This window comes from Ascaphus truei, chromosome 6, assembly GCF_040206685.1.
Source record: "Ascaphus truei isolate aAscTru1 chromosome 6, aAscTru1.hap1, whole genome shotgun sequence".
In the NCBI taxonomy this organism is placed as follows: Eukaryota; Metazoa; Chordata; class Amphibia; order Anura; family Ascaphidae; genus Ascaphus; species Ascaphus truei.
In genome coordinates, this window is record NC_134488.1 from 37,257,169 (window position 1) to 37,271,873 (window position 14,705).

Here is a 14,705-nt window from a genome sequence, read left to right on the forward strand (position 1 = left end):
ACTGTGTAATGTTCTACCATTAATCAACTGATGATTAATACATAAATATATGTAATAAATGAAGCATTAATTCAGACACTGAACATTTCAAAACCTTTATGTGTACAAGGACATACTTGAATGTTTTGAAGCATCTGGACTTAATCATACATACAGTATTCATTACATTTTCTGCATTAAACACCACCAGGCCAACTACAGATTTAGTTAATGTAATCATTTATTATTGTTTATCCTTTTGAGACCGAGTCACAGGCCTGCTTGTTGGCTGTTGTGTTAGCCTTTTCCGTTTGGCAACTACTTTGCCCTTAACTGTACGACTTGTACTGGCCTGTGACAGTTCAGGGGCAGTGGGTGTGGTCTCTGACACTTCAGGGGCAGTGGGTGTGGGCTGTGACACTTCAGGGGCAGTGGGTGTGGGCTGTGACGGTTCAGGGGCAGTGGGTGTGGGCTGTGACACTTCAGGGGCAGTGGGTGTGGGCTGTGACACTTCATGGGCAGTGGGTGTGGGCTGTGACACTTCAGGGCCACTGGGTGTGGGTTGTGGCAGTGGTGAACCAGTTGGTACCCATTGCACGACTGATGGTGGAGCAGTTTCCTGTTTTGGTGTTTTAATCTTCTTCCAAAAACTGGTTATTAGTAATTGTTTGCCTAACTTTCTTTTTCGTGTCTCAGTTGTAGGTGTACGTTCCTGATTTTGACCAGATGTAAGTGGCTGGATGTTGACAGGGACCTGCACAGAACTTGCACCTACTGTACCGGTATCATCCAGAACTGGGGAATGAAGAACTGATGACTCGGGAGAAAAACTTTCACCATGTAAAGATCCATCCTCAGATGGGGTAAAGTGGAATTCTTGTTCTCTTGCAGTAATTCTCAACTGATTAGCTTGGCTTAGATTCACAACTATTGCTTGTAATGTCCTGTTTACATTTTGTATTTCTTTAGGAACTTGGATGAAGACTCTTTCCAGTTGACATTTGTGATATTGTCCTTTCCTGCTGTGATATCATCCTTTCCTGCTGTGATATCATCCTTTCCTGCTGTGATATCATCCTTTCAAGCACTGACATCATATCTGAGTGGCGACGATTTTCTTCAACCACGATTCTTTCTTCAGAAGCTGCAATAGCTGAGTATGTGTCACGAGCAGGAGGACTTGAATGCTGTGTTACTCGTCGAGTGGGAACATCTTCATGGTCACTTGATTGAATTAGTCCTTCATTGGCAACATCAGCTTCTACAAATAAATTAAGACATTATGAACTGCCATGGAACTTTCAGTTGTTTGTCAATATAATGAGAGTTGTTCTCACCGTGTAACACATAACATGTTTCATTAAGTTTTCTGTTGTGTCTAATTAAAATGTAGTTTGAAGTAACAATTATGTTTTGACTCAGTGTGAAAGAAGAATGAATGAAAGGTTGTTGTAACCTCACAAATCATAGCTGATAGTTAACATCACACACAATACATGTTGTCATTACAAACTACATTTTCTGTGACAATAACTGATGTGAAGTTTATTCCATGTGAAAGGCATTTAGTTAGCATGGCAACATAACATCTAGAAATGTACACATTAGATCACCTCATACACTCACCTTCCAGCCTTGACGAGGAGCTGGATGAGCCAGGTGATGAGACTTGTTCAGTGTGAGATGACACATGAGCTCCAGGAGCTCCAGGGGAAAAGGGATCCCCGTTGTCTCGTAAAGAAGCGTCTGAATCTTTACCCAAAACCTCTGTATCTCTAGACATGACCACCAAATATGGGCCATGTCCCCCTTTTGACCACATCCTCTCCAGCACAAGTCTGGTGTGCTGGGGAAGATCTGGCTCAGTATAGTCGGGGTCAGGTACCACTGGAATATAATTTTGTAGATATTCTCTTTTGTTACTGTGCAGATTGAGGTTTTTGCCACCATCTCCCAGATATCCTCCCACTCCTCTTTTTCAATTTGTATGTTTTGGTCCGCAGACAATTTTTGCATATACTGGTGGGTCGGGGGTTCTGATGCTGACTCTATCCCCCTATAAATCTCAGAGATAAGGCCTCTTTGATACTTACCTTTACTGCATAGGGTTTCAAATCTGGTGGGTGGGGGGAATTTGGAGTTCTGAGAGAAAGAAAGCAAAAAATGTCTGATTTGTAGGAATTTGAATAGGTGGAGGTGTTGTGATTGGTATTTGTCTTGTAATTCTTTGAAGGATAGGATCTCTCCATTTTTCAGCAGATCGGCAACCAGCCTTATTCCAAGACCTTGAAATTGGTCAAATTGCTTTTTAGAACACCAAGGCGGGAAGTTCAAGTTTCCAAAGATTTGGGTGATTTGAGATGGGGTAGTTAGCAGGCCATATTTCCCTTTGCTTTTGAGTCAAGTGTCCCACGTGCATCTCTTTGCTCCTAGCTCAAACCTCCTCGGTCCTCCCTCTTTTCCTCCTTGGGACCACATGAGGACCTGAAGTGTGGATGGGGCTAAGTAATGTGATTCTATCTCGAGCCAGCGGGCAGATGCTGGGTCGCAATTCCAAACTACAGCTTGCCTTAGCTGTGCTGCGAGATAGTACCTGACTACATCGGGAACTCCCAGACCCCCTCTTGTTCTTGATGAGAGCATGACCGATTTGGGGACCCTCGGTCTCCTATCGTTCCAAATAAATTGGAACATAAGGGCCTGTATATTTTTCAGGGCTGCTAGTGGGACAACTACGGGGAGTGTTTGAAAGAATTATAGCAGCCCTGGGAGAATATTCATTTTGAGAGAAATGATTCTCCCAAACCATGATATTTGGAGTTTTTTCCAAGACTCTAAGTCTTTTTTAATCTGGTCAAATAGTGGGGGATAATTGTATTGATAAAGGGTTCTGTGGGAGTTCGAGATTCTTATACCGAGGTATTTGATATATGTGGTTCTCCACTTATATTTATAATTGGATTGCAATAGCTTCCACGTTGCGTTTGGGAGGGATATGTTAAGTGCTTCTGACTTGTCTATATTTATTTTATAGTCAGACACTGTACCAAACTGGTGGAGTATCGTTTGTAGGTTATGGAGAGAGATGTGGGGTTCAGCGAGGGTCAGTATCACGTCATCCGCGAATAGGGAAATTTTGTATTCTTTTTCGGAGATCGTAATCACCTTGATGCTCTTTTCTTCTCTTATTTTGGTTGCCAAGGGTTCAATTGTTATGGCAAATAGAAGTGGGGTTATCCGGCAGTCCTGTCTGGTCCCATTTCTGATTGCAATTGGTTCTGATAGGCCTCCTGAGATTTTTACATATGCTGTGGGGTTTTGGTAGAGGGCTCTAACACCCTCTAAATAGGGACCACAAAAACCGAACTTCAACATTATTTGGTCTAGGAAGGTCCATTTGATCCTGTGGAACGCTTTTTCCGCATCAAGGCTTAGGATCATTGCTTTGGTACCTGTGAGATGCACGTGGTCAATAATATCCACTATTTTGCGGGTGTTGTCGGAAGCCTGTCTTCCTGACACAAAACCTACTTGATCTACATGAATGAGTCGGGGGAGAATCTGGTTGAGCCTGTTTGCCAATATCTTGCTGTAAATTTTGAGATCGGAGTTTAGTAGGGATATTGGTCTGTAGTTACCACAGAGAAGTGGGTCCCTACCCTCTTTGTGGATTATAGCTAAATTTGTTGCAGTGATTGTAGCAGGGATTGGTTCTCCTTGTAAGAAGGAGTTGAACATATCGAGCAGGTGTTTTTGCTGGTTTGTGGGAGCTTATGGCTTCGGTTTGTTCTTCTAGAGTGATGTTTTTATTTAGTTTTTCTATTTCTACCTTTGAAAGGGAGGGGAGGTTACACTGCTCAAGGTATGTTGAGATCGTCTCCAAAGGGGTCTGCTTTGACCTGGTGGGTGGAGGTTATACAAATCCGAGTAGTAATCGGCAAATTCTTGTGCTATTTCTTTTTCTACATATGAGACTCGCCCTGTTTTTGTACGGATTTTGGAGATCTGCGATTTGACCCAAATGCCTCAAAGTTTCGTGGCTAAAAGCTTGTCGGCTTTGTTTCCCTTAGCAAAGAATTTTTGTTTTGTCCATCTCAGGGCTCTTTCTACTTCCTCCAATTATGTTTGTTTAAGGGCTGCTCGTGTTTGGTTTAGCTTTAATAATATCTTTTTGGATGCTGTCGTTTTATGTTGCTGCTCTAACTGCGTGATTTTATCTGTTAGTTCTGTTTGGAGTTTACGTTTCTGTTTTTTCTTATAGGCTGATATCGAGATTAGGTCTCATCTAATCGAGGCCTTATGTGCCTCCCATAGCATAGCTGGAGCCGAGACAGAACCTGCATTGATTTGGAAGAAGGATGAAAGTTTTTGTCTTATGTTTATCTCTGTCTCTGGGTAGTTGAGTAGAGAATCATTCAACTTCCATTTATAGGGATTATTTTTGACAAAGGGTAGGGAGAGAGTGAGTTCTACTGGGGCGTGGTCTGACCAGGTGATTGGGCCTATGTTGGAGTGGGAGAAGGCCTGGACTATGTTACTGGTACCTAGAAAGTAGTCGATCCTCGAATAGGACTGACGAGGGGTGGAGAAGAAGGTGTAATCTCATTGGCCCTGGTGCTGAGCTCTCCACACATCGACCAGTGAGAATTCTTCCATTAATTCCCTGAATTTCTTTCCTTTTTTTTGCGATTGGATAGTATAAGATGTGCATTGGGTTGTGGTGGACGGGTCATTTGGGGGTATATTTTTATTTTAATTGTGAAATGCAATACACATTATGCCATATTTACTAAGCAGTGTTCTGCTATAAGGCCCCTTCCTGCGGTGGAAGAAACCTCACAGCCCATTCAAGTCAATGAACCATTAGTGTCTTCCAGCGCCAGAAGGCGTCTTATGGCAGAACGCTGCTTAGAAAACATGGCCCTTGTTTTCAATCAGCAATATCTTATAGATTTTTCTGGGGAATAATCTTTATTTACCTTTAAACGTGTTGTGTTAGTAATGGTTCTTTACTTATTGCAATACTGTAGTTGAATAATGCTATTTTTTTAAATGCATTCTAGTTTGTTAACTTCAAAAACAATTGTGATTAATTGTCTATTACAAAGCAAAACAAAAACAGATGAGATACCAGCACTCTTTATAAAGTAAACAGGAGTGACCAGCGCACAAGGGGATAATAACGAATCAAAATGAAAAAAACTGAATGACACACGGTCCAGATGGGTCAGTAATTATAAATTATAATTGTAATTTAAATGTGCGCTCAATATCACTCAAAGGGAAAAGATGGAAAATGAGCATAAATGCATAAATAGGTATGAGAATTGACCCTAAGAACAGTACATGGTAGAAAAGTATAAGTTTAAAAATAATTTATTATATCCAAGTAATTAAAATATAGGGCTTTAAAATGTATCCTCAATACGACAAAGCGCCCCCGAGAAACAGCCGTCGGGATTCATGTCTGCCCTCACAGACACACCACTGCTGCTTTAGCAGACTGACCACGAATACACTGCACCGACAAGTTGGGATGCATGTCTGCTCTCACAGACACACCACTGCTGCACTAGTACAGTACACTGACCATGACTGCTACAGTAGGCTCTACTCCTGCTGCACTGACAACTTTAAAAGCTGCACTAATAGGATTACAGCAACTCTACTCAGCAGCAATCAAGTACACTCTATATGAAGCAGTTGCCTGAGGTCTGTGTAATCCACGTTCTGTATGCTTAGAATAAAAACTTGTTCCTAGAATAAACATTTCTTTCATTTCATGTATATTTTGCCTACATCCTGTATGGATGCTGAAGTTGAACTCTGAGGACGTATGTCTTCCCAAACAAAATTATTATGCAAATATTTGGATGCTTAGGAACGGGAAAAAGACAAAGACATTAGATATTGTACTTGTAAATAATTTATTTTTATAATAAGCTATTAGCAGTAAAACCCCATCCCCTGATTGCAGTTTGCAAACATTTTCCTATTCCAATTAATATTTCAATGTATTTTATGTGATAAGCAAACACATATATGTCCTCACAAATTGCTAATGATTTTGTCTATCAATAGCTATTGTGCATGGACAAAAAAGGAAATAAAGAAGCATTTATTGATTTAATAGAGTTCATTTTGAAAGGTCCCGTTGATTACTGTAAGTGATGAAATCATGTAATAATAATAACATATTCTTACTTTTCTCTCCTATGTAAATATTAATCTATCAGAATTAGATCATTAAACATCCCTCTCCTTGCGTGCTATAACATACACAATGTGGTCATAATCTAACAAATCACTGCCCTTTCTGCTGAGTAGCACATCCAAATTCTCAATGACGTACCCTGCATCCCTGAGAGCCTCTCTTAAAAACTTTTCATCAAAGGTCAGGATAAAGAACTTGTGCTCACCAACCATATAATATGTCATATTAAACACACCAAAGAGTAACAGGTGACCCCCAATCTTTATTAGTGATGCAAATTTTCTCAGGTTGCTCCGGTAAGATTCCTTGTCTCTGCTAATCTTGTGTAGGCACCAAAGGCTGATCACACAGTCCACTCGTGGTAAGACGACAGGGTCTAGAGGATTGTCTTTAGTAACATCCCATTTTACAATCTGTTTGACGGCTCTTCTTACTTTGTCTTCCTTTACCTGCCATTCCTCTCTGAAATTAAAAACAAAATACTATTAGTACAGTATCTGAATACATATATATGTGAAAGTCAAATGATTGACAATAGAGATGAGATAAATATGTTGCACAAAGTTATAAAATACACATGAAAGCCCTTTCACAATGGAAGAATATTCCGTGTAAGGAAATGTGGACCTTTATCTCATTACTAGCTGAAGCATGTGCTATTTGTGCCAGCAGATTTCAGCAATACATGTCCCCCATTATGCCTTTATATGGATCACCTTAACTCCCATACTTCCCATGACATGGACATTGCAGCTTTCTGTAGGAATAACCTGTGTTAATTTAGATCAAGAGTGAAAGTGTAAATTATTGGAGTCACTCATAGACTGCTGGTTTTGCAGCAAGTTTAGCATTACAGGGTCTATTCCAAGGTCATCAAAATAGGAACAAAACCAGTGCAAAGAAGAAATCCCATTGATAACTGTTGTGCACTTTTTTTGCCCAGCTTATGCAGTCTAGAGACTTTCATAAATTACCTTTTTTGACTCTTGTCCTAGATTTGCTACCACAAATAATCCACACTGTCACGAGAGGGGGTGGCTAGCCCGGTAATAAAGGGGTTACCCCCCAGATGGCCACCCCTACCATCGTGTGGGAGGCGAGGGGTTAAACTAATGCATTTTTATTCCCCTGCCTCAGTACAATGTGTATTCCCCTTTGGTTGTAATGTATTTTCCTAATTACATGTGTTTTTACTTCTACCATGGTTGCACCAAGCACCTACACTGGGATCAGGTCAGGAGGGAAAGGGTTAACTGTGTTTGTATGTTTAAAGCCCTTTGTTCCCCTTTCCGCCTTTTCACCAACCATTTTCCGGCACTGTTCATACAGTAGGTCGTCATTGGAGCTCATAGAAGTCAATATAGATTGCAAGGTTTTTGACCCTATACCTTGGAAGTCAAGCAGATGAAATGGATGGCGTAATGCATTTCAATTGGAAATACCTCGAGTCCGCTTTCCTAGAATGAGGTGATACATTATAACCATTTTGGCTGCCTGCCAAACCGCAGTATCCGAGTACCGCTACCGTTTCAATTAAAAGAGTTTTTGTTCGCTAAATTGCTGTGGGAACTCGGTTACGACCAAATTCACCATCAATTAAAGTTGGTAACTCCGGTTCTGGGGCAGCTAGAAATAAAATTCTTTTTGCTCCTAGCTTGTGGGGAGCCACTAGGTTTTAAAACGGCTAAGTGTAAAATTGTGTAAAACTGAAACCATTATCATTGGTTCGGTAAGGGCTAGGGGACTGGGATTTGGCCACAAGATCGTCAACCCTCCGGCATGGTTGCATGGCCATTCCCAGCCCTCTCCGGCTAACCGAACGGTATATGGTTAACTGTGTAAAGTCTGGTTGCGGCCATTGACCACATTGGCGGAGAAAAGCCGCTAGGTTAAAACGGCTAAGTGTGAAACTGTATAAACTTGAAATCTGTATATCCGGTTCGGTGAGAGCTAGAAGACTGGGATTCGGCCACCAAGTAGTCACCCCTCCGGCATGGTTGCATGGTCATTCCCAGCCCTCTCAGGCTAACCGAACGGAGTGCGGTTCACTGTGTAAAGTCTGGATCTGCCATTGACTCCAATGGTGGAGAAATGCAGTCTGTTTAACATGAGGAAAAATATGTTGTGAAATGCACTGATTTCCCATTGACTCCAATGGCAGAGAAAACCCAATTGTTCCCTATGGGGATTTAAAGGTGAAAGTCGTAACTCCAGTTCGGTGGGTCGTACGAAGCTGAGATTTGGCCACCATGTAAAGTCACCTCCGGCATGAGGACATTCAGCCGTCTTGGACCCACTGAACGGATTATAATTTGGTATAAAGATTTTGAAATATTTAATGTATAGTCATGCCTACAGTAGAGCCCGTGAAAGTTACAGACCCATGAGGTATGTTAATGGCCAGGGGGTGACAGTGTCTACAGGGAATACCCTGATCAAAGGCTTTCCCACCCTGATTAATTATGTTAGGGCGGGGAAGAGCAGGATGTGGGTATTTGTATTAAGTGCCATACTTCACACCTCTGTACAGAGTTTCCTGGCCCAGATACCCAAAAGGCAGACTTTGAGTTGCCAGCTTGTTAGTGTGGGGTGCTGAAAATGGGTCTCTGGCCAGAGTGATGTGCGCATGTGCCAACCACCTGGGGGAAGGTACCTTTCTGCTTCCCACGCTAGCTGGCAAAAGGTAATTGGGTACAGGTAATTGTCATCCAATAACCCAATAGTCCCAATGTTACGGGTTAAGCCCAAATCACATATAAACGAATGCAAGCTCTATGCCCATTGTCTTTCATGTCTTCGTTATTTTATCTGAATGATACCTGATGCCTGATGAACTGCTAACCTGAATCCTCATTATTTCCTTGTCCCCTTCCTAAGTAAGTGTATATATTCCCTTTGTTATTTGTCCAATATTGTGTGTCCACCTGTCTTTTAAAGAATACAATCTCTTTATTATATCAAAGTCGCATTAAATTCAAACCAGATGATTTGGTGTATATTATAACCCTGTGGCTACCGTGACACACACCAGTAACAATCACTAACTATAACTATTAACCACAGTGGTCTGCGGGCATACAGGCATTACAATTACCATGCAATGTAGTTTTTTTACACATTACTTTTTTTTGTTTTTCAATTTATTTTCAGCAGCAAATCCTCAAAGACTAATCTAAACCCCAGAGAAACCAAGAGATTTCCTGTAGCTTTTCACTTTAATTCCATGGTTAATGCTACAGTATAAAGAGTGAGACATAAGTGTCCGGCCACTCCTCCTTCTCTTACCGTGCACCCTAAACCTGGAACAATCTACCAGAGACTCTGAAAGCCGCCACCAGTCTAAGTTCTTTCAAAACTAAAGCTGTCTCATATTTTAATCTGGTCTGCAACTGTTACATACGCCTATAATATATATTATCTTTAACTGTGCATGCAATGTCTTGATATAATGTATATAATGTGTACTCTGTTCACTTATGTAACTATGTATTTGTAACCATGTATTCTTTGTCATCATAACTCTATGCCCAGGACATTCTCAAAAAAGAGAGGTAACTCTCAATGTACTACTTCCTGGTAAAACATTTTTATAAATAAATAAATAAACATAATAGGTTGATTTATTGGAAGATAAAAGAGACCCTCCTGTGCTCACAGTTCTGTACCGTCCGAAAATACATTGGTGTCCATCGTGACTTGCAATGTGTGTTATATACTGTACATACAGTATGTATATGTCTAACTGCTGAAGAGCATCGGTTATGTGCTCAATGCTTTACATACAGTAATGAGTATACAGACATTGGACATTAAAAAAATTATAATACAATACAAAGATAAAAGCACTAGGTATAAAATATAAACATTGGGAGAGAAGAATCTCTACCTGAAGAGTTTATAATGTAACTTGACACTATAAGGTAATACATCTTAATTAGGTTAATGGGAACTGACAAAGAGAAAGGATCTTATTTGTACAGTAGCAATGGGCAAATGTTTTTTTTTGTAGTTCATGGAACCGCCCAATTGTACGGTTCCTTTGGTCCGCGGATATATGTGAATCAGTCTCAAAAAGGGCAAGTCATCTTTTCTGGAATCTTTTATAACTCACAATTCACATGGCGGATTCCGCAAACCGTTGGCGAATTTTTAAGAATCCAATCCATGGATTCAGTAATCTGTGCGCAACAGATTGCGTAATCCATGGATTGGTGTCTAGAAAATCCTTATGGATTGTATCCAATGGCGGTTTCGGATTAATGTGATCAGATTGAAACTGGGTCAATCGTCGATGGATTTTACATCGCAAAATGGATTTTGAATGGAAAGCTCTGGTAATTCTAGGAAATGGATTTTGACAGTTTCTCCCTTCTCTACTTATTTGTAAAGCACAGTTTAGAACTTTTCTTAGTTGTTGATCGAACAATTGACAAGATGAGACATGAAGGTGGGGAGAGAAGATTACTGTCGCATACATGTGTTATTTGTCTTGTAATAATGTACTTGGAAATATGTTACCTGTTTCCTTCTAGTTCACAAAGAGCCTTTGCTGCATATGACCAATCAGCAGTTCCTGGAACCTTTTTAATCCATTTTATCAAATTCCTGGATGTTGGGCTCAGTAAATTCAACCACAATAATCTCTTTGAAGATATCACTGGCTGATAAGAGTTGGTAAACTGATGGGCCAGAGGAGATATCAATCATTGTGCCTCCTCTCACACGCCCTGCACCAACATTTAGAAAGAATAAAATACACTTTCATCATAATCAACAAGCTTTTTTAGTATTTAAAAAAATAACATTTGGTACTATCCCAAAACAAATAAAAATAACATTTCAATACAGCAGCATGGTGTCATTCAACAGGAAATGGAATTTCAGAGCAGGCGGCAGAGCTCATTTTTTCTAATCTTGTGAGCCAAAGCCTGAAACTTTAGAGTGAGGAATTTGGCTGCCCCGGGAAGTTGTGGCAAGGTGCATGAGGTGTGGGTTAAGGTGTCTGTTTTGTCTCGGGAAACAACCAAATTGAACAGCGGCAAAGAGACAAGGCATTGTTGCACTGTGTTAACTTTTATTAAATGTGATTACAGATTCAGAGAGTGCTGTCCACAATATTTCTGTCTATATATGTTATATTGTACACCAAGTAATGGAAATGCTCAATGCCGGACTTCTATCTTTTTCCTCTGTGCGCATGTGCAGGTATAGAACATTGGCTAATCACTGCACTCCTTTCATTTCATTTGGAAAACACGTCTTTATACACCCTTGGTATTTAACTATGTATTGTGAAGATCGGGACAGGAGGAAAACCGCACATGGAGAGAATACAGAAAAACAGAGGGTCTACCGCTTACCTTAAGTGACTGTTTAGGGGGAAGGTGCTCCTCTGGGTAGAGGGGTATATGATTAACTTTTACAAGATGAGTATACCCAGTTGTGGTCACTGTGATCCCTTAGTGAATGTATTATGGCATAAATAAAAACTCAATTATTAACATAATCCTTCAAATATATTGATTTAAAATAACAATGCAGTGTTGGATCCCTCAACACCTATGTAGGTGTTAGGATCTATATATTATGAAGGAGTAATGGTTGTAAATAATACTCAATCTCCTTGGTTTGATAACCGACAAATTAAGTCTAATATCCCATATATATATATATATATATATATATATATATATATATATATATATATATATATATATATATATATTTATATATATATATATATATGTGTGTGTGTGTGTGTGGATTTGGAGTGTTAGTACACCTTAAATAGGCTTAAGGAATGTATAAGTTTCAGTATAGAAATTGCAATAAGTAATTGTCAAGGAACTTGATAAATATTCCTAAATATTCCTTCTGGGTATAGCTGCTTATACTGTAAGTATAAGGAAATTATCACCAGGTTTTGAAAATAAGATGCCTGTTATATAGTCCCTTGTGATGTCCTATTAAGGAAGCTAAATTCTCCAGTTAATATTAATATTGTTCCGTCTATACTGTAAAACCATATCCCTCAAGCATAAAGCAAAAAAGGAGTTCAATTTGTATTGGATACTGTGTGCGATATAGGATCCTGGTTGAATGGGTTACACCTAGTATATAATTATCGTGAGGTTACTCTAGGTCAATGCCCCAAAATAAACTTATATGCCCTATTCGGATAATATAATTTGCAAGTTAGTTTAAACCACCTATGTATAAAAGTGGAAAAACAACACAGTTGGAAAATTCAATAAAAAAAATTAATATATATTCTTGCCTCAAAATATTCCTTATACAGTATATAAGGTAGGTAAAAAATTGGTGCAGACCTTCTTACACCATTAGAAACCTATAGCTTATGGCAAAACACTGTGTAAAATGATAAAAGTATCCTAGTTATATAGAGTAGCAGTTCCCTATAAACAAAGTATCCTGAGTCTGCTCATAAAGACTTTCACTGTGGTTGAATGTAAATGAACAAAGTAACCATATGTACTGTATAAATGTGGTCATGTTTAGGAAATAGCATGTGAACTTTCTAGGACTCTTGAATCTTGCAGGTTTTTTTAAAACACCCCCTAGCTTGCTCGGCTGCCTGGACGCTATTATTGCTGAGTCTTTGTATATGCTGGGAAGCGCATTGGTTTGACTTGTAATAAAATAATATATTATTTTTCTACATATAAAAATATAAGTCAAATACAGTATAAGTAATTCTCCACAAATGTCAAGAATAAAAATACAAACCTGAAGAGAGCGTTTCATGCAATTGCTTTAAAGGGTAATCCACGATTTCATCTATTAAGGAACAAATTTTACCACAGAAGTAGGTATCTACAAAACCTTTTGGATTGAATTCGTCATCATGATAATGTTTGTGGAGACTGGAATCCATTGCAAGTCTTTGGTGCAATCTTTCTGATGCCTCTGATGTAATGGTTGATACGTCTTTAACTTCCTTTTAAGTCCTTTTAACAATGAAATATGATATGACCTCCCACAGGTCACAAGAACAGATAATAACATTGGATCAAACAGAACTTTATTTGAACACAAGAATTATTATTTCACATATTGACACTTCTAATATTTGTTGTTTTTTTTCTTGTTGTGAAATCACAAGCCATCATATCTCAGGGCTTATAATGTTTTATACTGAAATTGACTTAAAATAAAACGAAAGAGCATTTATCAGTGTCAGTTCAGCAAATGTTAATTAAGACCTTGGTGAGCTGCAGTGTGTTTATACACTATGTCCTGGATAGTTATTAACCCCAGGGGTGTAATTAAATCATGTACTGTAGATGGTACATCATGGGATGGATCTTCTCAGCGTTGTTAATATCAGTAGAGGAGTGGAACCAGTCCAAATATTGACGCAACTAAATCCACAGCATAATAGTCACAACAGTTTGCAATATTCAAAATAATCTGAATATGAAATGAAAGAAAAAGCTACTAAATAATTTCGAAAAGCACTAAAAACAAAAACAAAAGAGAGGTCCAAACTTCCATATATTGCTTGTCAGGGTTGTGTTCGCTTGACTAATTGAATCCATGTTTCAATTTATACAATGTATCAATATAGCAACAGACCTGTCAGGGTCTAATGGTTTGTGTTGGTAAAGTGTGGCATATGCTGTGAACAGACCCGCCCACTGGGGGGGTTTGCCGGGGTTGGTATCCCGGGGCCTCCTGCACGAAGTTTCCAGTGTTTAAAAAAAAAAAAAAAAATGCCGACAAGCCCTGTGCGCATGCGCAAAGCAGACGTCTCGGCACACATGCGCAATGTGTCCGGCTTTGTTCCTCCCACCCTGAGTGGCAGCAGCCACGTGGACCCGCTCCCCCCTGCTCCCTACGTGGGATGGAGGGGAAGCGCCGTGGTGTGCCTGCCAACCCAGTTCCATCTGCACCGACAATGGGCTAGGGGAAACTAGATGCTAAGGGATGGGGGGGAAGCGAGGCAAGGAAGCAGCACCATCTAGGTCATCCATCTACCCAGTCAGTCACCTAGGCAGTCAGTCACCCAACCAGGCAGTCTGCCAAGGAAGTCATCCACATAGCCAGTCAACCACCCAGTCAACCAACCCGTGCGGTCCCCCACCAATGCAGTCAAGGCAGTCAGTCACAGACCTAGGCAGTAAGTCACCCATCCAGGCAGTAAGTCACCCACCCTCCCAGGCATTCCGTCACCCACCCACTCTGTCAGTCAGTCAAGTCAGTCACCCACCCAGTCACTCAGTCACGCACCCAGTCAGTCAGTCAGTCAGTCACCCTGTCAATCAGTCACCTACCCAGTCAGTCACTCACCCACCCTGGCAATCAGTCACCCACCCACCCACCCACCCAATCAGTCACTCACCCACCCAGTCACTCAGTCACCCACCCAGTCAGTCAAGGGCCAGTCACCGACCCAATCAGTCAGTCAGTCAGTCAGTCAGTCAGTCAGTCAAGGCATTCAGTCACCCACCCACCCGGGCATTCAGTCACCCACCCAGGTAGTCAGTCACCC

The 14,705-nt window shown here is 40.3% G+C and overlaps 1 pseudogene; it reads right to left on the reverse strand.

The window, feature by feature from the left end:
• Positions 1-6,225: 6,225 nt before the first annotated feature.
• LOC142498041 (nicotinamide N-methyltransferase-like) lies at positions 6,226-13,088 on the reverse strand (annotated as a pseudogene).
• Positions 13,089-14,705: the final 1,617 nt, after the last annotated feature.